We start from the raw sequence: 26,586 nt of genomic DNA, 5'->3' as shown, positions 1-26,586 counted from the left end.
ATGTGGTGTATATAGCATTGTATGGATATTAATCATGTGGTGCTCATAGCATTGTATGGATATTAATTATGTGGTGCTTATAGCATTGTATGTCTATGAATCATGTGGTATACATGACATTGTATAAATATTAATCATGAGGTGTATATAACATTGTACGTATATCATTCATAAGGTGTTTATAGCATTGCATGGATGCTAATCATGAGGTGTATATAGCATTGTATGGGTATTAATTATGTGGTGCTTATGACATTGTATGGATATTAATTATGTAGTGTATATAGCATTGTATGTACATTTATCAAGTGTATTATATTGCATTTCATGAATATCAATCATATGGTGTATATAGCATTGTATGGATATCAATTATGTGGTTTGTATGGCATTGTATTGATATTATCACTGGACAAAATATCATCCATTCAAAAAAATCCAAAACTTGGAAATACCACCATTCAAATTGGAAATATGACCATTCCAATATTTGGAAAGGTCATATTTCCAAGCTTGGATTTGTTTGGATTTGTTTGGAAATGTTTGGAAATGTTTGGAAATGTTTGGATACAACATGTCATAATCATATCTGTTAAAAGTTGTACAACTTTTGACCTTATGTGATATTAGTAATGACATGAAAGTAAATAATTAGGACTATTTTGGCACTATGTACCACGAAAAGACCAAATCATGAGCAAATTTAACTAAAAGAAATTCTGTCATTTAAAGTGGCTACTCTTTATATTTAATTTCTTATCTTCCTTGTCTATAATCATATGACATTGACTTTGAACTTTGAACAATTAAACAAATATTTTGTTTTCCCATACCGCCTTACGGTTGTCGTAGAACAAAGACCGTTTCGAGAATATAGAGGGCCTCATTATTATAATTTGAACTAATATACATATGTGCATAATAGTACTAGGTATAAATGAATTTTGATAAGTGTTCGTACAAGAATATGAACTTCGAATTATCTCGGAATTATGCGCAACACATAGGGCTGAAAATTTTATAGTTGTTCTGGAACTATCTGACGGTTATTCAAAACAGGGAACAAGATTTCGTCAAATGAATCATCTAGCCAGGAATGCAACGATTTAAATGCTGACAAAATGAATAAACATATCTGGAACAGAGTAGACTGTTCATGTGGACAATTATATGCTACGTCTATTGCCAATGAAGTTTATCACCCCATGTTATAGCGTTTGTTTCATATAAAAGATAGAAACCAAATAAATGGGACAATTAGTTGTTATGAATTAGCTTTACCTCTGTGACATATCACACAACTAAATGTAAATATGTTTATCAAATAATCAATTACAGTAATTAACCTAGTGTCCTTATTTATACACAATTTAATTACATATTGGGGTACAATATATAATACACATATACACGGAATGATTTCTTATTTTGTCAATTTAATCATAACCCAAATCATACAAATCAAAGTGTGAAAGTAGTGACTAACTTTATGATCAAGGCTATAAATAGAGGATTCATCATGAGTGTTTTTTAATATGGGAAATATCAACCGAGTCTTAGTTAATCGGTATTTGCCGAGCCTTTGGCGAGGCAAATACCGATTAACGGGACGAGGTTGATATTTCCCATATTAAAAAACACGAGTGATGAATTCTATTTATCATTTTCACATTTTTGCTTCCAAATTAAGGAATAATTGCATTAAACATTAACATCAGCAACTTGTCGAAATCTTACGTATAGATCGTGCGTAGTGATACATGTTTTCCATAGCCATGTAAACCAAAATAAACAATTCGCTGAGAAAAAAAGTTCCTCGGATTATTTTAAACAAAATACTTGAACAGACTTTTGCAGAATAATTGAAACTTTAATAACGGTAACAACAACGATTCTGTGTAATCTGATTATATCTCTGGTGTAACTTCACTTATAATATATAGTTTCAAATCAAACCGCTCGCTCTTCCGGTTATCTAATTTGCATATCTAATTTGCATACTTATGTCATTGGGGTATGACATACATGTTTTTATGTCATAACCTTATGTCATGGATAAATGCTTAAGTTAAATGATAAATACTCAGTTGTATCTATTAATCCTAATAGTATAACAATAAACCCTGTGTATATACTGAGCATATTTAGATACATCTGGATCTACGACCGCAGCCGTATAATCAATCAAGGAAAGTATATTAGATTGAATTACAAATGTGCTATCACTTAAACAAAATTTTCCGTTATCCACGTAAGCCTAAACCTGGGAGAAGTAAAGTTCTGTTCTGTTCTGAAGACGCCGTCATGATTAGTTGGCGCCAGTCTAGACTGTCCATCAACGTGAATATACAAACCGTGATGTTACTTGACCAGTTGATGACACCTGTCAAACTCAAAGTGCCCCTGGTCCTCCACCCACCATGTGTAATAATTTAGCGTACTTGATTGTTTAATTTGCAGTTATATCACTGTTAGGCTGAGTGATGAGAGAATACATTTTGTTGTTTTTGTTAACGATCGTTTCCATTTTCAAAGTGGTAACCTTATAAGTGACTAACTTTTTTATCATGATGAAATAAAACATATTAAAATAATCAGAGGGACTGACGATCGCATTTTTCGCATAAATGTCATGCTCGCATTAATTTCATGATTTACTGAAGATAGATTTGAACATTTCTGAGCAACGATCGTGTTTGGGTAAGGGAAGTAATCTTGTCTCCGCTTGCAATTGGATTCAGTTCCGAGATCGCAGCTTGACTGTTCGGTACGGCCGAAAGGCGGCGTCCAAGTTGTTCACGCTCCGCTGATCACGGGGCCTCATTTGTCTGTATTCTGCTTATGAGCCGGGATGCGCACGAAACACGGGTGTCAAAACGAATATATTTACCAATTAAACGTACGGTCAATTAGCCAGTCCAAGAGACAATACCCTGGTTCTACCACCTTTAGGTGTAATTACGTCGCATGCCCCTGGTTCACGGTTCGTCTGATCTCCCGTCATAAAACCACGATGTTTATTTACCTGGAGCCTCCGACAGCGCCGACTTCCTGTGTACATGTACGTACATGGCAATAAATGGTTTGACAGTTGTTTGACGGAATCAATCAATAATTATTGACACGGTGATGTACTTAAAATTTGTCACTATTCACAACTTCTATTTTTATTTTTCTATTGTTCAGCTGTATTTTCGACCAGTTTTATATGTATAAAAAATCTTCTCTTGTATTTATGAACCAAACCTAAAAACATTATATAAGAACAATTGTGTTTTTAAACCGTAAGTTTTCTATTAAAACAACCATGCAAGTAAGATTTCAGCCGTAATATTATTTTAGTCACTCCTCAGATTACACATCTTATATGCTGCAAACGCAGCGAATGTAATGCTACTACGTCACAGCTGCCTCGGTAATAAAGGGCTGGAATGTTTTTGTGAAGTCAGTTAGAGCAGACGAATTCCCCCCCCCCCCCCCCCCCCCCCCTCGCTGTATAACGGCGGTCGCTAACCATATATGTGTATTTTTACTGTTTTTGGCTTGATTTGATTGTCCTTTGGTGAAAACAAATGTTCAATTGTGAAAGCAAACCCTTTTCCCCTGAACGTTAAAAGACAGCTGACTTTTTTTTTGTCTGAAATATCAACGTTTGGAGTCGTTTATATATTCGGAAATCGATATTATGGTTAATATTTATAATATAATATGGACAATGGTAAAATTCATTATCACAGTTTAAGTGCTATTCACAAATGTATGTAAATCTACTTTGTGGTGAATTGAGCATGGCAATAAATGTATGCATCTGATTCTTCATTTGTTCTGTATTCTTTGACGAGAATGAGTTAATGATGATCACTCTCACAGATTTTTTGATAAGAGGATAGGACTTTAACTGGAGAATAGTTATGAAAATATATATATAAGTATAGGCGGTCTGTGCACATGTGGTGAATCTGATACCTCATTGATTTGCTAATCGGGACATGGAAATAATAGTCTGTCATTAAATTGATTTTAAAATATATGGTTTTGACTGTAGTACGTCCTGACATCATAATATTATGTTGTAAACAACTTATCTTATCTTATGTTAAGTAAAACAATTATTGATACCTTCCTGAATTCCAATTGTTCAATCAACAGAATTATTCACAGCTCTGGCGTGAGACAACAATAAATTAGATGTTACCAAAGATTGTCCATTTTATGATCTTAGGCACATGTCGGCGCACTTACATGTTTTGTAATTAAATGGCAGCTGCCATCCAGCCGAATACTTAATCTTGAGACCTATTAGTTGTCTCATAATTAACCAAAACATAAGCCCAAGAATCCAAACTCTAGCTCACAAACACCCCTTACTCACCCCAATATCCCAAAGAATAACTAACTACCTCAATGAACACCAAACTCAAAATCTTAAACAAAACTGCAAAAAATCAAATATCTTCACCCCTAAACTCAAAATACCCAAAATAGACACAATGCTAGCTAACCAAATAAATAAACAAACCGACCCAAACATAGCTAAAACCACCACACTTGCTTGCATACATACACGAAAATTGGCCAAATGGGTGTCACATATACACTGACGGATCTTCAGACCCGATCTCCAACCACACAGGCTTCGGAGTCCATACCACACAACCAGTTATATCCACACAATCTTACCGACTCCCTAACAACCAATCTATATTCACGGCCGAACTTATGGGCATGGCCTCAGCCCTGCATAACCAACAATCTAAAAACAACAATAAAATCCTAATTCTCACCGACTCCCTTAGTGAACTACAAGCCCTCCAAAACAAAAATACCGAAAAACGGCCTAAATTAATAAACCAAATACTTAAAAGCTCCAACGACCTAACAAAAGCAGGCAAACAAATAACCTTCTTGTAGATCCCCGCCCACGTAGGAATTTACGGCAACGAAAGCGCCGATAAAGCAGCTAAATTATCTCTTAAAATACCAGAAATAAGCCTAAACCTACCCATCTCAAAATCAGAAATTAAAAGTGTGAACAAACAAAAAATAACCAAAAAATGGCATAATCAATATCAAAAGTCAAATAGCCAAATCGAAAAAGTGCTCAGAAAACCACTAGCCAATCCTAAAATCCTACACCCCTCTAAAAAAATTGACAGATTAATTACAAAACTCCAAACAGGACACACGAACCTAAATAACCACCTAAAAAACCTTAAAAGACACACCACAGGCAACTGCCCACACTGCAAACAACCCGAAACCACAGAACACGCACTCATCCACTGCACCCACTACCAAACACACAGAACCACTCTACAAACCACCCTCAATCTAAATAAGGTTCCTACTCTAGATGAAATACTGAACCCTCAAAATAAACTAGAAAACTTCAAGGCCCTAGGCGTATTCCTAATCAAAACAGACCTAATTAAGCGCATCTAAAAACTAATTAATCTACCAATCCAAAATCCAATAAACATACAAACACCCACCTCACCCGGCTCCCTTAGTTCCCTCCTCCACCCACCTCGGCATTTATTCCAAATTTAAAAATCTAAAAAATTCAATATAAGCAACCCCTAAAAGCCCCCTCTTCGGTTGCACACACCACTTTCACCCTTTTCGGAATACACTAAATGGTCCGGCCAGGCCCGTGTGCGAAATACGCTGCAGTCGGAAAGCGCACGTTAAATCTTCTATATCAGTCAGTAGTTGTCTCAGCACTACACAATCAGCAATCACAACAACAAAAATCCTCATCCTAACCGACTCCCTCAGTGGACTACAAGCCCTCAAAAATAAAAACACTAAAAACCACCCCAAACTAATAAATCAAATACTCAATAGCTCAAACAACTTAACTAGGGCAGGTAAACAATTAGAATTCATTTGGACCCCCGCCCACGTAGGAATCTTTGGAAATGAAAAGGCAGATAAAGCAGCAAAATTATCCCTTTAACTCCCAGAAATAAGCTTAAATTTACCCAGCTCAAAATTAGAAATCAAAAGTCTCACTCAGCAAAAAATCAACAAAAAATGGCAAAATATATACCAAAACTTAAATAGCCAAATCAGGAAAGTACTAAAAAAACACCTAAATAAACCAAAAATACTACACCCATCCAAAAAAATCATCAGAATAATTACTAAACTACAAACAGGCCGCACCAAACTAAATAATCACCGTAAAATAGCTAATCTACACACAACAGGAAACTGCCCACATTGCAAACAACAAGAAACACCAGAACACGTACTCATTCACTGCACACACTACCAAACACACCGAACAACACTACAGACCACCCTAAATCTTAAAACCGGACTTACACTAGAATCAATCCTAAATCCATAAAATAAATTAGAAAAATTCAAAGCCTTAGGTTTATACCTAATTAAAACAGGACTAATTAGTCGCATTTAAACCCCAAATAAAATAATAAAACCAAAACTACCTTATCTAACAACCACCCAACACACACAGCTCCCTTAGTTCGTCCCCCACCCGCTCTTGGCATTCTTTCCAAATCTCAAAATTTCAAAATTACTATTTTAGCAACCCCTAAAGCCCCTAATTCATAGTCTTTTTATTGTTCAAATTACGGATAAAACATATTTTAACTTGTTCCTTCTAACCATATTTCCAAACATTTCCAAACCATTCCAAACCATTCCAAGTCATTCCAAACATTTCCAATGTTGGAAATATGTTTGGAAATGTTGCCATTCCAATTTTGGATTTTTTGGAAAGATTGATCTTTCCAAGCTTTGGAAAGTTTGGAATGAGCGATCTTTCCAAAGCATTCCAACGTTCGTTCCAAATTGGAATGGACGCTATTTGGTCTTGTGTATTCATGTGTTCCATATAGCATTGTATGGATAGTAATCATATGGTGTATATAGCATTGTATGAATGTCAATCATGTGGAGTATGTGGCATTATATATTAATTAATGATGTTGTTTGTATAACATTGTATAGATGCTAGTATTAATCTATATATGACAAATATGTACCTCATTTGAAGTTAAAGTCAATTGAAAATACATGTCGCTCACAAATACTCTTTTAGGTGTTCAATTCTTTGGGAAATATCCTGTCCTGTGATATCATTCAATGGCATTTTAGGCAAAGGAAAAATACTGAAAATGACATCGAAATGTCACCAATGTCGACACTTTACTAAATCACCCTTCACGGCGTTATTAAGGGCCTAGTGTATGTTTTGAAATCAGAATACTGAATATTTGCTCGGAGAATTGATTTTCAAAAATAGTATATCAGTGATCTGGGGGAAATTAAAACACCAATGATCATTGTGGACGTCGCCGATAACCCTACAATAACCGTTAATCATTTAGAATGGTTTGGAAAAAAACGCAAACACAAACGCCGAAGTAGCTTTCCGCGATATTGGACAAAATCACGTTCACGTGTGCCGGTTATGAGACGCCTGTCACATCACGTATTTTTCAAACTCAGCTGCGATACACACATCCCTGTAGTCCTCATACGCGCTGCAGCGTAACACGATTTTAACGTAGCGCAGGTTTAAGCCTTCATACTTCAGTAGACCACTACAATGGGAAATTCATGTCTTAATTGTATAGATATTGATGATGTGGTGTATATAGCATTTTATAGATATTAATCATATGGTGTATAACATTGTATCGATATTAATCATGTGGACTTTGTAGCATTGTATAGATTTTAATCATATGGTGTATTTAGCAATGTATAGTGCTGTGGTGTTTAAGTATGTTCATGTTAAAATTACGGCCTAGCATCTCAACGGCTTAGCACTAGAAAACCGACATTAGTACAAGCAGCCACAATCACACACACACACACACACACACACACACACACACACAACACACACACACACACACACACACACACACACACACACACACACACACACACACACACACACACACACACACACACACACACACACACACATGGAGGATGCTATCTGAGTGTAATGACGTGGAGCTCCAAGGTGACATAGTGACTCCACACACTACTCCCATCACCAGCTTTGCTTACATTTGTTTCCTGGCCTTGATGTGATTATTTATAGATATGTTGTGATATGTCGTGATTCTTGATCTGGTGAGTCAACACACTACTCCTCCTATCACCAGCTTCACTTACATTTGATTCCTGACCTTGATGTGATTATTTATAGACAGTTGTGATATGTCGTGATTCTCGATCTGGTGACTCAACACACTACTCCTCCTATCATCAGCTTTACTAACATTTGTTTCCTGGCCTTGATGTGATTATTTATAGACAGTTGTGACTTGATTCTTGATCTGGTCACAACAGCACAACAGCAACATATACATTATGAACAAGCCACTCTGTTGGAAAGGTTGATTTCATGTAGTTTGAATCCCGTGGTGAGGTCCAGTGCCTTGTTTGTTTGTTGCGTGGCTTGTCAGGCCAAGACTCGAGGGTTGACATGTTTCAGTGATAGATACACTGCCGGACAAAAGAAAGTATACACTCATGTTTGATGGTGACTAAACATGAAACAAACAAGAAATGGTTATTCGACGATGGTCTAAAATGTGCAGTGTTTGGGCGACTGTTTTCAATGTGGTAATGTTTTGACAACGTTCGTGATGTTTTGATAAAATACAATTTTCAAGTGTATATTTTATGTTGCCAGGCATTTGTCGTCGGCTTCACTTCGCCGAGAGTAGCTCCCGGTCGAGTGCATTATGACTGTAGGGTGGTTGTGTTTGTTTAAATTCTGTTTGAAGTTCTCGTCGAAATTTCTCATTGAGATAGTATTTGACATTGTAATTTATAAGATATATTAATTTGAATAAATAGAAAAATGGTTATACATGTTTGTTTTCTGTTATTTATTTTATGTTGCTATGATATGTAGCCTTCCACCCCTGTAGGAAAGTGAACCCATCTTTCATGTATGGAGTGTCCTGCTCACTCAACCAAACATAGCACCTCGAAGAGTTCCAACGTATACCAGTCATGGTAGAATGGAGTTAAACCTGAAGTGTTTTCAATGTAGAGCTACGTTACCGGTTTCAAATTCAATTTAGTGCGGTTAAATCTACAGGTAACCTAGCTCTACATTGAAAATACAGTAGGTTTATCTCCTAAATGATGGCATTTACGAGACTTTCTGTCAAATAAATTTCAGTTTGGAATGTATGTTGATATATTTTGTTATTTAAATTAATAATGTATTCCATGAATATTGGATACAGGAATATTTCAAGCTCACTTTTCTAAAACGTTGCTCTATACCTGTGGCACAATATTTCAGAGGACATTTGAAGTTGTTAAAGGTGGTATAAGGTCAAAGGTCAAGGCTACACCAATGCCTTAGTTATTACACACAGGGAAACCAATACTTTTTTAGTAATTATACACAGGTATATCAATACCTTATCCATTATAGACAGGTACACCAATACCTTAGTTATCATACATACGTATTCTAAAACCTAGGTTATTATGCACAGGTATACCAATACCTTAGTTTTATATACAGGTTTATCAATACCTCAGTTATTATACACAGCTATCCCTATTTCTTAGTTATTCACACAGGAATACCCAGACCTTAGTTATTATATACAGGTATATCCATACCTCAGTTATTATACACAGCTATCCCTATTCCTTAGTTATTATACATAGGTATACCAATACCTTAGTTATTATACACAGGTATCCCAATACCTTAGTTATTATATACAGGTATATCACTACATTATTTATTATATACAGATTTATTACCCACGCGGTGAAGATACAGGTGGTACAATACTAAATCCGTAAGTCACACGTGTGTCGTACAAGTTTGACCTCGTTTTAGTCGTATTGATTGGATACTGTGACCTCGGTCACACCGGAACTACTTATTTCGTCATTCAATTTGCAGAACTGAAGCAATCCCACAAAAGCGAGAGACACTTACACACGCTTTATTAAACCAAACAAGACACTCACACACATCAACTTCGCTTTGCATTCTGTATTAGTTATGCACAGAACTACCACAGACATTTTATAATCGAGCTATATCCATTTGCAATGTACTACTACCGATCGATAGATCGAGGGTCCCTGTGAGCGTGACATCGACGCACCCAATCACTTTCTCGACTTTCAATTTGATTTTACATAAAAGGATAAGCGTGGGGAAATGAAGTCAGTCATAACAATCTAGATATATATCTGGACTTACGTTGGATGCTCCGGTTGTGCCATCAGTGTCCCCTTTGAAGCGGGTTTTTTTTTCGGCACTGTTTCGGGAGATGTTTGTTCATGAATAAACATACACGACTTCACGACCAGATCACTCAAAGTGAACAGTACCAATGCAAATCATTTACAATCTCCGTGGAAGTGTGCCTGACTTCTGACTTTGTGGCCCAGAACATCCCAAATGAGAACAATAGGTTTCCCCAGCGGAAAACGCTGTGAGTAGATCACAGTTATCTTTGCTTATTCAGATGGTGACCTTGCCCTTCGTTCGAAGCAGTCACTGACATGCAAGCATACTTGAGTTTGTTAATTTTAACGTCTTCAGTATCGGGTCGTACAGTTAACATGAATGTCTTTGGCGAGCACTCTGATGTCTCACTTCCAAAATGGTTCGGGCAGGATATAAATTCAGCTGATAGATCAAGGACACGGCATTTTTGTACTGCACAGCCGGGAACTCTGGCAGTGTGAGTGACCGACTGTTTGTCCGATATGCATAGCGCGGCGCTAACTGACTTTTAAAATTTTCTTACAGGGGTCGTGCCTACCAGCAACAATGCGCTTGAATTACCATAAGCTGAATAAAAGAAACGTCACCATGGATATATATATGAAAAACCTTATTTGTCCAACACTGTAAACATACTTTGAGACATATTAAAAAGGTGAAACTTGGCAAAACAGGTCATCAACGTTGAAATTAAAGTGTCAAATGTTCTTACAGTGATACACAACAAGAAAATAGCATCACAAGTCAGTGTCTCGTGTGTCCCCATGTGCATTGATGATTGCCGTGCAACGTCGATACATGGAATGGATAAGGCGGTTGATGAAGGCCATAGGCACTTGAGCCCACACTCTGAGGAACGCCTGATGTAGTTCAGCTGCAGTTGTCGGCCTTGGTCGGACGTCATTCAGCCGTCTTTGAATCTCGCCCCACAGGTGCTCAATGGGATTTAAATCGGGACTGAGGGCAGGCCACTGCATGGATCTGATGCCATTCTGCTGGAGGAAGTCTCTTGTTGCTCTCGCAGTGTAGGCACGGGAGTTATCACGCTGAAACTCGTGGTTGTGGCGAAGTGCCAAATGAGGTATGCTGTGTGGTCTCAAGACTTGATCAATGCACCGACCTGCTGTGACACCATTGCCTCTCACGGACCACCCACGAGTCTCTCTCAACAACACAAGCATCCGAATAACGTACACCACGGCGTCGCCAGACTCTCACTTTCTGTCGTGCAGTTTCCGCAGCAGTATTTTAAAGATGCTGTCGCACAATCTGACGATACTGACGTCGGGTAGTGACCCTTGGTCTTCCACCACGTGGTCGGTCATCTGTAGTGTTGTGGTCTGGTACCGTTGCTTGAGCCTGTATATGGTCCTTATGTGGACTTTAAATGCATTGGATACTTCCCGGGCAGTTTGTCAAGCTTGCAATCGTCCAAGGGCTTGGTGTCGCTGATTTTTTGTCAATCTTGGCTTGTGGTAGCAATTCAATAACGAATGAATGTTATCCGATGTGAGTGGATTTTTATAGGGCAAGAAATGGGAGAACGCATGTGCATTTGAATTCACTTGTATCGGGTTACCATGGCCGTTGCCGTGATGCGTTTGGGCGATTGGTTTTATTGTCATCTGCTTTGTATTTTATCATCAAATTTCATTTTTCCGGACAAGGAAATGTTAAATTTTAGAAACTTTGACAAAAATTACCAAGATATCTAAATGACAACTTTTCATACAATGTTACTTGGGGTGACGATTCTTTTGCGGTTCAGGACATATTTTGACATGGGTAATTAATAAAATATATTAGTATTCTCTCTATATCAATACATTAGTTATTATATACAGGTATATCAATACCTTAGTTATTATACACAGGTATATGAATATGTTATTTATTATTTACAGGTATAGCAATACCTTAGTTATTATTCATAGGTATGTGAATACCTTAGTTATTATTCATAGGTGTATCAATACCTTAGTTATTATACACTGGTATATTAATATGTTATTTATTATTCACAGGTATAGCAATATATTAGTTATTATATACAGGTATATCAATACCTTCGTTTTTTATACACTTGTATATGAATATCTTATTTTTTATATACAGGTATAGTAATACCTGAGTTATTATAGACAGGTATATAAATACCTTAGTTATTATACACAGGTATATCAATATCTTATTTATTATAAGGGGTAAGCCTTTTTGCAACCCTTAATGTAAAAATTACTCTAAATGTAAAAATAATTTACATTAAAGGTTGCGCTTTCACCCTTGTTACAACTCTTAATGTAAAAGTGCTCTTAAAGTAAAAAGGGGCGGCCGGGTAGCCTAGTGGTTAAAGCGTTCGCTTGTCACGCCGGGTTCGATTCCATGGGTACAATGTGTGTTGCCCATTTCTTGTGTCCCCCGCCGTAATATTGCTGGAATATTGCTAAACGCGCGGTAAAGCCATACTCACTCATTCACTTAATGTAAAACGTTTTACATTTAGAGTTGCAGTGATAGATAATATCTTTTTTACATTTAGGGTTATCACTATAAAATTATACTTTTAGAGCATTCATGAAACTTTGCAGATTTAATTGATCGTTACTCTGTCTGGATGTGCAAATGACTTATCCTTTCCCCTCTTTATAACGACCACAAAGTTGCTATGTGCAGACTTTTTAAAAGGTGTATGACCCCTAACCCTTTAAATCGATTTCTAGCAAACTTTCTGTTTTACAAAGGTTATTTTTTCACTACTCCGCAGGGTAACCTCATTCCCGTTCTTTCCTAATACCATTACGACAGAAAGAAGGACTCAGACCAAGAAGATCAGACAAGATTGGAGATGGTGGTGGGTTGTTGGAATGGTCCATTAACAGAGTTTTAAAAACCAAATAATGGACATTTTGAAGCAGAGTTACGGATATGACAGTTGAGCATACACCAGAACAATATGCTTTTACAAACGAGAGGAATTCCAATGAAAGGATGTTTTGTTAGAAGAGAAACACCCTTGTCGGTTTCCCAAGTATCGTGTCGAGTCAAAAATAGCCACTTAAAGTTTACATTTTTCGGATATGAAATCTGTACCTTTTCTATAGCAGTTTAGTATATCCTGTAATAAGACCATTGTTGATTGAAAACAGCGAAAAAAGAACATTAGGCATACGACTTGTAGAGTATTTCAGGTGAGCTAGGTACTGACCATTCGATCTTCTGGGGGATCTGACATAAGCTGACCAGGTGAGCTGTAAAATGCTATCTTTCAACATAATTCATGAATAAATCTATTGGATTGTAAAAAGATTTCGCATGACAGATGACGGAAGCCGTATAAAGACGGATGGCAATACGTCACATGAGACTTTCGGACATCCTGCATGTATGGATTAAAAGTAAGCTAACTGGAACTGTCCTATGGGGAATTAATAAAGGCATGTCCCACAGTGTACAGCTGCACCTACCTACATAGCTGAAAGAAATCGATGTAGTAGTTTAGAAGTTGTCCAGACAAATTGAAATGACAAAGTAATAAAAGGCAATAACTCCGCCCAAATGAAAAAGAAACACAATTGCAATGTGCCCAACACCATGTTGAAGCTGCCACGCGTACAAAGTTTAATTAAAATCAGTCATTTAGTTCAGAAGGAATTGTCCGGAAAGTTAATTTCTGCAGACAGACCGTCACACAGACAGACACGCTGATTCCATTACACTCTAACGTCGTTGCGGGGGTACACTAGACTAATAATCTAATAAAATGATATTCACGAGGGATTTCAAAAGGAATTTCTGTAAATTACAAAATGGGGACTGTGAGACCATCTTGGATTTCTGAATGAGGTTATATTACTGTATGTTGTGCTGATCATCCACACCTAGTTTCACAAAGAGGACTTATTAGTATGGAAAAATGATCTTAAATAGGGTTATCTATCTAAATTTCGACCAATCAGAGGACTCCAATCCGTTGTTATTGTAATAAAATGTGCTTTGTGTGCAAAAGTATATCTAAATATGTTTTAACGAAATCGAACAACTAAGTTTCTATCAATCAGATGCCTCGGTTATATTGCCATGATTGTAAGAAAACCTATTCGGTTGAGTCCTGAACGACATTGTACCCAAATACCAAATTTGAACGAAATCTCTGAATATCTACAGCTCTCTAGATGCCGCTTTCCGTTGCCATGGAAGCAAGGTAGTAACGTAAGTAAAGTCATATTGCATAGTGTCCCTAGATACACCTTTGTACCAAGATGTAAGAAAATCCGTCGTCACGTCAGTAACGACCCATTAAAAAACCTGGAAATAACGACGACGTTGTCATTGTTGAGAGGTTGTTGGAATATGAAAGATGTTGTGCACTTTCACAAGTTTCATGGCTCTACTATATGTTGTTCCTGAGTAAACACACAAAGTTGAAGGAAGAATATATTATATGACGAATAATTGGTCTCCACTGTATTAAGTACTTGTAGGCGATGGGCCTTTTTGTATAAACGAAATACAATTTAGGTGCAAACAGTGTAAAATACAACACATTCCTTTGCATTTTTTTTTTTTTAATGCAGTTTTAACTTTATAGCATGTTATCAAAGTTGTAGTATTTGTGTTCTTACAGCATTGGCGTAAAGCAAGTACTTTGCTGTATTCATAATGATAATACTGCGATGACAGTAGTGTATTAAACTTCAGAATATTTGTAAAGATGTAAATTTTAGATTTATTGTAACTTTGCCTCAGATTGCTATAACATGGACAAATTAACAAAGAGTGATATTCCTTTCCAATATGGTTTAGGTTGCAAGCTTTACATTTTCTTTTAATTCACGATGAATAATGAAATATCGTCCACGTTCAATTTATAAATTGTGAGAACTGAGCCGAAAACGAGTCAATGTGGCCCTGACTTTATTTACAGTTATACTATTCAATTAGTTTTCACGTGAAATGGATGTTTTAAACTGTGCATAATAAGACATTTTTTCGGCTTTCAGATGGATCACTTTGCCAAACCTGAAAAAAGTGACCTTTTAACCGCTGACGTAACATATTTAAAAATACGGTTTTATTACCCCATGCTTGAAAGTACTAGACCAAATCACCAAATTCTAATATGAAAATAACAGTTACCCAATTTACATGGTCTTCTTCAGCGTACAACCGCAACATATTGTAACATTTTTATTTTTAATTTTTATTTTAATTATATTTTATGTATTTTATGTATTTATTTATTTTATTTTATTATTATATTATTTTATTTTTTTTGGAGGGGGGGGGGGGGGGGTGTGAAACGGAAGCAGCTGAATAGAACATCTACCATACTCAATTCTATTTCACTGAACCCCAAATTTTCAGCCGCGTATAAAAGTATTGATGTTATATTTGTATCTAAATATTTGAAGTGAAAGTGAGGCGAGTATGGTTTCAAGGAATGTATACTAATTAACAGGACCAGGAACACCTTTCTTGCCTGAACTGGAATATTTTTTAAAACATTCCACATCGGTTATTTATTGCTAAAATACAAACCAAGATTACTGTATCAAGTAACTACTTCAACCGCATTTCCATCATGATACCGTTTTTCACAACCTTATAAACCACCCCATTTACAATAGAAACCATGCAAGATATTCGACTTCATTTGTAAGTTGTTGACAGAATTGCCAAACACAATAAAGTCTTCCGCAAATAGAAGTAGAAATATATGAATAAATAACGCTGAATGACAGAGTTTATGACAAAACAGTTATCAAGAGATGAATAACCTTTTCCAAACCCTGACTGACATTCAGATATGTTATCAGGTGTTGCAGCCCAATACACAATTCTTCTGTTTACAATAGATGTAAAATCTTTACTGAGGATACTCAGGAGGCTTATCGCTCTGTAGGAACAGAGGCGTCCCTTTCTTATGTAGTGGGATAATTATCCCAGTAGCCCAACATTCAGGGGCATTAAATGCTGTTAAATATTATTTCTAAATAAGGTATTATAACAGCGGGTGAATATTTTAGATATGCACTAAGAATGTCATCAAGACCTGCTGATTTATTATTTTTCTTGGCACTGATGCTTTCAAAAAGATCTAGTGATTGGGGAATCTATCAATTGTCAGTTCATGCCCCAAATTATGACAAAATCAATACAGAAGAGTAAATAGTCTCTCTCTGGGGTACTTAATAAAAAAATACAACATATCTACCCCATTGTGTCTATCTTTGTTATTATACCAGGTCGATTGTCCCGTTGGATATATGTAAATGCACCTAATGTATCTCTACTGAAACCAAACATACTCTTATCAAACAGAATAGTAATAGCATCTTCTCTGTATCGAACATCAACAACATATCTTACCAGTGAATATTTTATCAAAAGCATTATATCCCTCCCGAATACGACCCGAACAGAAACAGTTTATATTCTGGAAAAATGTCACGCAAGTAATTTTCTCTTGACTATGTTTCATATAAAGCAACAATGTCATATTCAGGTACAAAAGAAATAAAGCCAATATCTGACAGTTTATTGGTTAAATCTTCTATATTCCTTGCAATGTAATGTTGACTCGCTATAACAGCCCTGGTCACCCCGGTATTACCCTAGGGCTGAGTTAACCTTCGACCTTGACGGCAGCACCCGCTCCTGATCCACCGTTGACGATGTTCGACTAGTGTCGCGATCTGATGCTCATCATCTACCAGAGTAGTAGCTGGCATGCCCTCAATGACGAGCCTGACATTCTTATTACAGCCACTCTTGTTCTCTGAGCAAAGTCAGTTTCTCACGCTGTCGCTTATTACGAATAATTACAAGAAACCGAGCAAAAACAACAAAAAATGTGAAAATAGCAAAAAAAACTAATCAAACTTTGTTTTTAAGAATCTTTTACAATAAGGGGCGATATGTACGATTTTAACCCTTAATGTAAAAAAATATTTTTAACATTAAGAGTAATTTTTACTCAAGGGTTTAACAGTGCTCTCTCCCCTGTAGCCGCTATATATTTCAGACGCTGTACTCGTCGTTAATGTCACGGCCATTGCGATAGCATGCGCATATCCTGCTAGTGTTTCAACTGACAAAGGTAACTCTGTATGAGCACGTTTACCTGAGGGACGATTCCTGTCCGTGAGCAACTTAAACCTGACCCTACATAAATGTTGTGAGGGGCAAACGAAAGTATACAGAGTTAAATTTGATTATTTCTATGTAACCATCTTTCATCCTTGCAACAGTTTGTGAAAGGGTAATATGTGGCACGGTAATTCTGTGTAAAAATAAACTGGCTCATTGACGACTGAGGTAAGAAATGTAAAACAGTAAATGTGTGCCGATAAATTCAAATTTATTGATTTTCCAGGATAAGATGTCTTAGATACCCATAAGCACTAGTGTATCCTATGAAATCTATTTATTTTCTATTTCCAAACGTCTTAAATCAAATTAATTTTTTTTAATGGGATATAATAGCCCTAACTTCAGCTATTAATAGAAAATAAACTGAGAGGTATAGTTTCATTCACTCCTCTGTTTACTTTTAGCCATAGGTTATGATGTTAAAAGAAATGAAGACAGGCGTCACGGGCCGAAGTTTTACCATACTTTATGGAATGAGTACATATCCGAGGTCGCCTCGGAAAACAGACTATCCAACACCTTTTCCGACAGAACAATAGCTGGTGTGTCTCACGCGTCTGTTGCAATCCACCATTATCAGCTGCGTGATCAATGAGGTCACCAGGTGAAGGACGCCCAGACAGTAGTGGGGGCAGCGCACAGAGACAGGATCATAACCGCGAGTGTTAGGGAAGCGACACACTACGGTGAGTACATACAGCTGTGTTTCTCTGTCACTAAACCTTTTCACCTTTTATGACGAGACCCGTGACGATCCTGGGTAGAATAGATCTTCAGCAGCCCATGCTTGCCGTAAAAGGCGACTTTGCTTATCGTAAGAGGCGACTAACGGGATCGGGGGTTCAGGCTCGCTGACTTGATTGATGGATGTCATAGTAGCCCAATTGCGTGTATCGAATGTCACGATGTCAATCACTGGATTGTCTGGTCCAGATTCGATTATTTACACACCACCGTTTGTTAGTTGTTTCACGCAGCACTCAGTAATACTCCAACTATATGATCGAGTCTGAACCAGACAATCCAGTGATTGTTGTTATGAGCAATGCCCCGCCCCATCTGGGTACGATGACACTTTGTCAAATAGCATGACCAGGTCTGTGGAACAGGTCTAACTGGAATACCCACGGGGAACTACAATGTAACCTCGCTTCAGCATTATGTCAAGGCCATACCCTGACTTATCACTTCATTCAAGTACAAAGGTGAAGCAGCACAGAGAGTGGGGAACTACAATGTAACCTCACTTCAGCATCATGTCAAGGCCATACCCTCACTTATCACTTCATTCAAGTACAAAGGTGAAGCCACACAGTTAGCGGGGAACTACAATGTAACCTCGCTTCAGCATCATGTCCAGGCCATACCCTCACTTATCACTTCATTCAAGTACAAAGGTGAAGCCGCACAGTTAGCGGGGAACTACAATGTAACCTCGCTTCAGCATCATGTCAAGGCCATAACCTCACTTATCACTTCATTCAAGTACAAAGGTGAAGCCGCACAGTTAGCGGGGAACTACAATGTAACATCGCTTCAGCATCATGTCAAGGCCATAACCTCACTTATCACTTCATTCAAGTACAAAGGTGAAGCCATACAGTTAGCGGGGAACTACAATGTAACCTCGCTTCAGCATCATGTCCAGGCCATACCCTCACTTATGACTTCATTCAAGTACAAAGGTGAAGCCGCACAGTTAGCGGGGAACTACAAACTAACCTCGCTTCAGCATCATGTCAAGGCCATAACCTCACTTATCACTTCATTCAAGTACCAAGGTGAAGCCGTACAGTTAGCGGGGAACTACAATGTAACCTCGCTTCAGCATCATGTCCAGGCCATACCCTCACTTATCACTTCATTCAAGTACAAAGGTGAAGCCACACAGTTAGCGGGGAACTACAATGTAACCTCGCTTCAGCATCATGTCAAGGCCATAACCTCACTTATCACTTCATTCAAGTACAAAGGTGAAGCCGCACAGTTAGCGGGGAACTACAATATAACCTCGCTTCAGCATCATGTCAAGGCCATAACCTCACTTATCACTTCATTCAAGTACAAAGGTGAAGCCGCACAGTTAGCCGGGAACTACAATGTAACCTCGCTTCAGCATCATGTCAAGGCCATAACCTCACTTATCACCTCATTCAAGTACCAAGGTGAAGCCGCAAAGTAAGCTGGGAACTACAATGTAACCTCGCTTCAGCATCATGTCCAGGCCATACCCTCACTTATCACTTCATTCAAGTACAAAGGTGAAGCCACACAGTTAGCGGGGAACTACAATGTAACCTCGCTTCAGCATCATGTCAAGGCCATACCCTCACTTATCACTTCATTCAAGTACAAAGGTGAAGCCACACAGTTAGCCGGGAACTACAATGTAACCTCGCTTCAGCATCATTTCAAGGCCATACCCTCACTTATCACTTCATTCAAGTACAAAGGTGAAGCCACACAGTTAGCAGGGAACTACAATGTAACCTCGCTTCAGCATCATGTCAAGGCCATAACCTCACTTATCACTTCATTCAAGTACAAAGGTGAAGCCACACAGTTAGCGGGGAACTACAATGTAACCTCGCTTCAGCATCATGTCAAGGTCATAACCTCACTTATCACTTCATTCAAGTACAAAGGTGAAGCCACACACTTAGCGGGGAATTACAATGTAACATCGCTTCAGCATCATGTCAAGGCCATAACCTTACTTATCACTTTATTCAAGTACAAAGGTGAAGCCGCACAGTTAGCGGGGAACTACAATGTAACATCGCTACAGCATCATGTCAAGGCCATAACCTCACTTATCACTTCATTCAAGTACAAAGGTGAAGCCGAACAGTTAGCGGGGAACTAAAATGTAACCTCGCTTCAGCATCATGTCAAGGCCATAACCTCACTTATCACTTCATTCAAGTACAAAGGTGAAGCCACACAGTTAGCGGGGAACTACAATGTAACCTCGCTTCAGCATCATGTCAAGGCCATAACCTCACTTATCACTTCATTCAAGTACAAAGGTGAAGCCGCACAGTTAGCGGGGAACTACAATGTAACCTCGCTTCAGCATCATGTCAAGGCCATAACCTCACTTATCACCTCAGTCAAGTACAAACGTGAAGCTGCACAGTTAGCGGGGAACTACAATGTAATCTCGCTTCAGCATTATGTCCAGGCCATACCCTCACTTATCACTTTATTCAAGTACAAAGGTGAAGCCACACAGTTAGCGGGGAACTACAATGTAAACTCGCTTCAGCATCATGTCAAGGCCATACCCTCACTTATCACTTCATTCAAGTACAAAGGTGAAGCCGCACAGTTAGCCGGGAAATTCAATGTAACCTCGCTTCAGCATCATGTCAAGGTCATAACCTCACTTATCACTTCATTCAAGTACAAAGGTGAAGCCGCACAGTTAGCAGGGAACAACAATGTAACCTCGCTTCAGCATCATGTCCAGGCCATGCTCTCACTTATCACTTCATTCAAGTACAAAGGTGAAGCCACACAGTTAGCGGGGAACTACAATGTAACATCGCTTCAGCATCATGTCCAGGCCATACCCTCACTTATCACTTCATTCAAGTACAAAGGTGAAGCCACACAGTTAGCGGGGAACTACAATGTAACCTCGCTTCAGCATCATGTCAAGGCCATAACCTCACTTATCACTTCATTCAAGTACCAAGGTGGAGCCGCACAGTTAGCGGGGAACTACAATGTAACATCGCTTCAGCATCATGTCAAGGCCATACCCTCACTGATCACTTCATTCAAGTACAAACGTGAAGCCGCACAGTTAGCGGGGAACTACAATGTAACCTCGCTTCAGCATCATGTCAAGGCCATAACCTCACTTATCACTTCATTCAAGTACAAAGGTGAAGCCGCACAGTTAGCGGGGAACTACAATATAACCTCGCTTCAGCATCATGTCAAGGCCATAACCTCACTTATCACTTCATTCAAGTACAAAGGTGAAGCCGCACAGTTAGCGGGGAACTACAATGTAACCTCGCTTCAGCATCATGTCAAGGCCATAACCTCACTTATCACCTCATTCAAGTACAAAGGTGAAGCCGCAAAGTAAGCTGGGAACTACAATGTAACATCGCTTCAGCATCATGTCAAGGCCATACCCTCACTTATCACTTCATTCAAGTACAAAGGTGAAGCCACACAGTTAGCGGGGAACTACAATGTAACATCGCTTCAGCATCATGTCAAGGCCATACCCTCACTTATCACTTCATTCAAGTACAAACGTGAAGCCGCACAGTTAGCGGGGAACTACAAACTAACCTCGCTTCAGCATCATGTCAAGGCCATAACCTCACTTATCACTTCATTCAAGTACCAAGGTGAAGCCGCACAGTTAGCGGGGAACTACAATGTAACATCGCTTCAGCATCATGTCCAGGCCATACCCTCACTTATCACTTCATTCAAGTACTAAGGTGAAGCCGCAGAGTTAGCGGGGAACTACAATGTAACCTCGCTTCAGCATCATGTCAAGGCCATAACCTCACTGATCACTTCATTCAAGTACCAAGGTGGAGCTGCACAGTTAGCGGGGAACTACAATGTAACCTCGCTTCAGCATCATGTCAAGTCCATACCCTCACTGATCACTTCATTCAAGTACAAACGTGAAGCCGCACAGTTAGCGGGGAACTACAATGTAACCTCGCTTCAGCATCATGTCAAGGCCATAACCTCACTTATCACTTCATTCAAGTACAAAGGTGAAGCCGCACAGTTAGCAGGGAACTACAATATAACCTCGCTTCAGCATCATGTCAAGGCCATAACCTCACTTATCACTTCATTCAAGTACAAAGGTGAAGCCGCACAGTTAGCGGAGAACTACAATGTAACCTCGCTTCAGCATCATGTCAAGGCCATAACCTCACTTATCACTTCATTCAAGTACAAAGGTGAAGCCGCACAGTTAGCGGGGAACAACAATGTAACCTCGCTTCAGCATCATGTCAAGGCCATAACCTCACTTATCACCTCATTCAAGTACCAAGGTGAAGCCGCAAAGTAAGCTGGGAACTACAATGTAACATCGCTTCAGCATCATGTCCAGGCCATACCCTCACTTATCACTTCATTCAAGTACAAAGGTGAAGCCACACAGTTAGCGGGGAACTGCAATGTAACCTCGCTTCAGCATCATGTCAAGGCCATACCCTCACTTATCACTTCATTCAAGTACAAAGGTGAAGCCACACAGTTAGCGGGGAACTACAATGTAACCTCGCTTCAGCATCATTTCAAGGCCATACCCTCACTTATCACTTCATTCAAGTACAAAGGTGAAGCCGCACAGTTAGCGGGGAACTACAATGTAACCTCGCTTCAGCATCATGTCAAGGCCATACCCTCACTTATCACTTCATTCAAGTACAAAGGTGAAGCCGCACAGTTAGCGGGGAACTACAATGTAACATCGCTACAGCATCATGTCAAGGCCATAACCTCACTTATCACTTCATTCAAGTACAAAGGTGAAGCCGAACAGTTAGCGGGGAACTACAATGTAACCTCGCTTCAGCATCATGTCAAGGCCATAACCTCACTTATCACTTCATTCAAGTACAAAGGTGAAGCCACACAGTTAGCGGAGAACTACAATGTAACCTCGCTTCAGCATCATGTCAAGGCCATAACCTCACTTATCATTTCATTCAAGTACAAAGGTGAAGCCGCACAGTTAGCAGGGAACTACAATGTAACCTCGCTTCAGCATCATGTCAAGGCCATAACCTCACTTATCACCTCAGTCAAGTACAAACGTAAAGCCGCACAGTTAGCGGAAAACTACAATGTAACATCGCTTCAGCATTATGTCCAGGCCATACCCTCACTTATCACTTCATTCAAGTACAAAGGTGAAGCCCCACAGTTAGCGGGGAACTACAATGTAACCTCGCTTCAGCATCATGTCAAGGCCATACCCTCACTTATCACTTCATTCAAGTACAAAGGTGAAGCAGCACAGTTAGCCGGGAACTACAATGTAACCTCGCTTCAGCATCATGTCAAGGTCATAACCTCACTTATCACTTCATTCAAGTACAAAGGTGAAGCCGCACAGTTAGCAGGGAACAACAATGTAACCTCGCTTCAGCATCATGTCCAGGCCATGCTCTCACTTATCACTTCATTCAAGTACAAGGGTGAAGCCACACAGTTAGCGGGGAACTACAATATAACCTCGCTTCAGCATAATGTCAAGGCCATAACCTCACTTATCACTTCATTCAAGTACAAAGGTGAAGCCGCACAGTTAACGGGGAACTACAATGTAACCTCGCTTCAGCATCATGTCAAGGCCATACCCTCACTTATCACTTCATTCAAGTACAAAGGTGAAGCCGAACAGTTAGCAGGGAACTACAATGTAACATCGCTTCAGCATCATGTCAAGGCCATAACCTCACTTATCACTTCATTCAAGTACAAAGGTGAAGCCACACAGTTAGCGGGGAACTACAATATAACCTCGCTTCAGCATCATGTCAAGGCCATAACCTCACTTATCACTTCATTCAAGTACAAAGGTGAAGCCGCACAGTTAGCGGGGAACTACAATGTAACCTCGCTTCAGCATCATGTCCAGGCCATAACCTCACTTATCACCTCAGTCAAGTACAAAGGTGAAGCCGCACAGTTAGCGGGGAACTACAATGTAACATCGCTTCAGCATTATGTCCAGGCCAAACCCTCACTTATCACTTCATTCAAGTACAAAGGTGAAGCCACACAGTTAGCGGGGAACTACAATGTAACCTCGCTTCAGCATCATGTCAAGGCCATACCCTCACTTATCACTTCATTCAAGTACAAAAGTGAAGCCACACAGTAAGCGAGGAACTACAATGTAACCTCGCTTCAGCATCATTTCAAGGCCATAACCTCACTTATCACATCATACAAGAACAAAGGTAAAGCCGCACAGTTAGCGGGGAACTACAATGTAACCTCGCTTCAGCATCATGTCAAGGACATAACCTCACTTATCACTTCATTCAAGTACAAAGGTGAAGCCACACAGTTAGCGGGGAACTACAATGTAACATCGCTTCAGCATCATGTCCAGGCCATACCCTCACTTATCACTTCATTCAAGTACAAAGGTGAAGCCACACAGTTAGCGGGGAACTACAATATAACCTCGCTTCAGCATCATGTCAAGGCCATAACCTCACTTATCACTTCATTCAAATACAAAGGTGAAGCCGCACAGTTAGCGGGGAACTACAATATAACCTCGCTTCAGCATCATGTCAAGGCCATAACCTCACTTATCACTTCATTCAAGTACAAAGGTGAAGCCGCACAGTTAGCGGGGAACTACAATGTAACCTCGCTTCAGCATCATGTCAAGGCCATAACCTCACTTATCACTTCATTCAAGTACCAAGGTGAAGCCGCAAAGTAAGCTGGGAACTACAATGTAACATCGCTTCAGCATCATGTCCAGGCCATACCCTCACTTATCACTTCATTCAAGTACAAAGGTGAAGCCACACAGTTAGCGGGGAACTACAATGTAACCTCGCTTCAGCATCATGTCAAGGCCATAACCTCACTGATCACTTCATTCAAGTACCAAGGTGGAGCTGCACAGTTAGCGGGGAACTACAATGTAACCTCGCTTCAGCATCATGTCAAGTCCATACCCTCACTGATCACTTCATTCAAGTACAAACGTGAAGCCGCACAGTTAGCGGGGAACTACAATGTAACCTCGCTTCAGCATCATGTCAAGGCCATAACCTCACTTATCACTTCATTCAAGTACAAAGGTGAAGCCGCACAGTTAGCAGGGAACTACAATATAACCTCGCTTCAGCATCATGTCAAGGCCATAACCTCACTTATCACTTCATTCAAGTACAAAGGTGAAGCCGCACAGTTAGCGGAGAACTACAATGTAACCTCGCTTCAGCATCATGTCAAGGCCATAACCTCACTTATCACTTCATTCAAGTACAAAGGTGAACCCGCACAGTTAGCGGGGAACAACAATGTAACCTCGCTTCAGCATCATGTCAAGGCCATAACCTCACTTATCACCTCATTCAAGTACCAAGGTGAAGCCGCAAAGTAAGCTGGGAACTACAATGTAACATCGCTTCAGCATCATGTCCAGGCCATACCCTCACTTATCACTTCATTCAAGTACAAAGGTGAAGCCACACAGTTAGCGGGGAACTACAATGTAACCTCGCTTCAGCATCATGTCAAGGCCATACCCTCACTTATCACTTCATTCAAGTACAAAGGTGAAGCCACACAGTTAGCGGGGAACTACAATGTAACCTCGCTTCAGCATCATTTCAAGGCCATACCCTCACTTATCACTTCATTCAAGTACAAAGGTGAAGCCGCACAGTTAGCGGGGAACTACAATGTAACCTCGCTTCAGCATCATGTCAAGGCCATACCCTCACTTATCACTTCATTCAAGTACAAAGGTGAAGCCGCACAGTTAGCAGGGAACTACAATGTAACCTCGCTTCAGCATCATGTCAAGGCCATAACCTCACTTATCACCTCAGTCAAGTACAAACGTAAAGCCGCACAGTTAGCGGAAAACTACAATGTAACATCGCTTCAGCATTATGTCCAGGCCATACCCTCACTTATCACTTCATTCAAGTACAAAGGTGAAGCCCCACAGTTAGCGGGGAACTACAATGTAACCTCGCTTCAGCATCATGTCAAGGCCATACCCTCACTTATCACTTCATTCAAGTACAAAGGTGAAGCAGCACAGTTAGCCGGGAACTACAATGTAACCTCGCTTCAGCATCATGTCAAGGTCATAACCTCACTTATCACTTCATTCAAGTACAAAGGTGAAGCCGCACAGTTAGCAGGGAACAACAATGTAACCTCGCTTCAGCATCATGTCCAGGCCATGCTCTCACTTATCACTTCATTCAAGTACAAGGGTGAAGCCACACAGTTAGCGGGGAACTACAATATAACCTCGCTTCAGCATAATGTCAAGGCCATAACCTCACTTATCACTTCATTCAAGTACAAAGGTGAAGCCGCACAGTTAACGGGGAACTACAATGTAACCTCGCTTCAGCATCATGTCAAGGCCATACCCTCACTTATCACTTCATTCAAGT

At 39.5% G+C, this 26,586-nt stretch overlaps 1 protein-coding gene across 1 annotated transcript in view; it reads left to right on the top strand.

The window, feature by feature from the left end:
* The first annotated feature begins 17,978 nt into the window (after positions 1-17,978).
* The window catches only part of LOC124123838 (regucalcin-like), a 33,607-nt gene continuing 24,999 nt past the window's right edge, over positions 17,979-26,586 (top strand). Inside the window, exon 1 of the mRNA XM_048390238.1 lies at positions 17,979-18,105. The gene's annotated coding sequence lies outside the window, so the exon portion shown is untranslated. The remainder of the gene's footprint in view (positions 18,106-26,586) is intronic.

Source organism: Haliotis rufescens, unplaced genomic scaffold (assembly GCF_023055435.1).
Source record: "Haliotis rufescens isolate VD_foot unplaced genomic scaffold, xgHalRufe1.0.p SCAF_88, whole genome shotgun sequence".
NCBI classification, from domain to species: Eukaryota; Metazoa; Mollusca; class Gastropoda; order Lepetellida; family Haliotidae; genus Haliotis; species Haliotis rufescens.
Note: the sequence above shows the minus strand (reverse complement) of the source record. Positions and strands in the feature narration are given on the sequence as shown.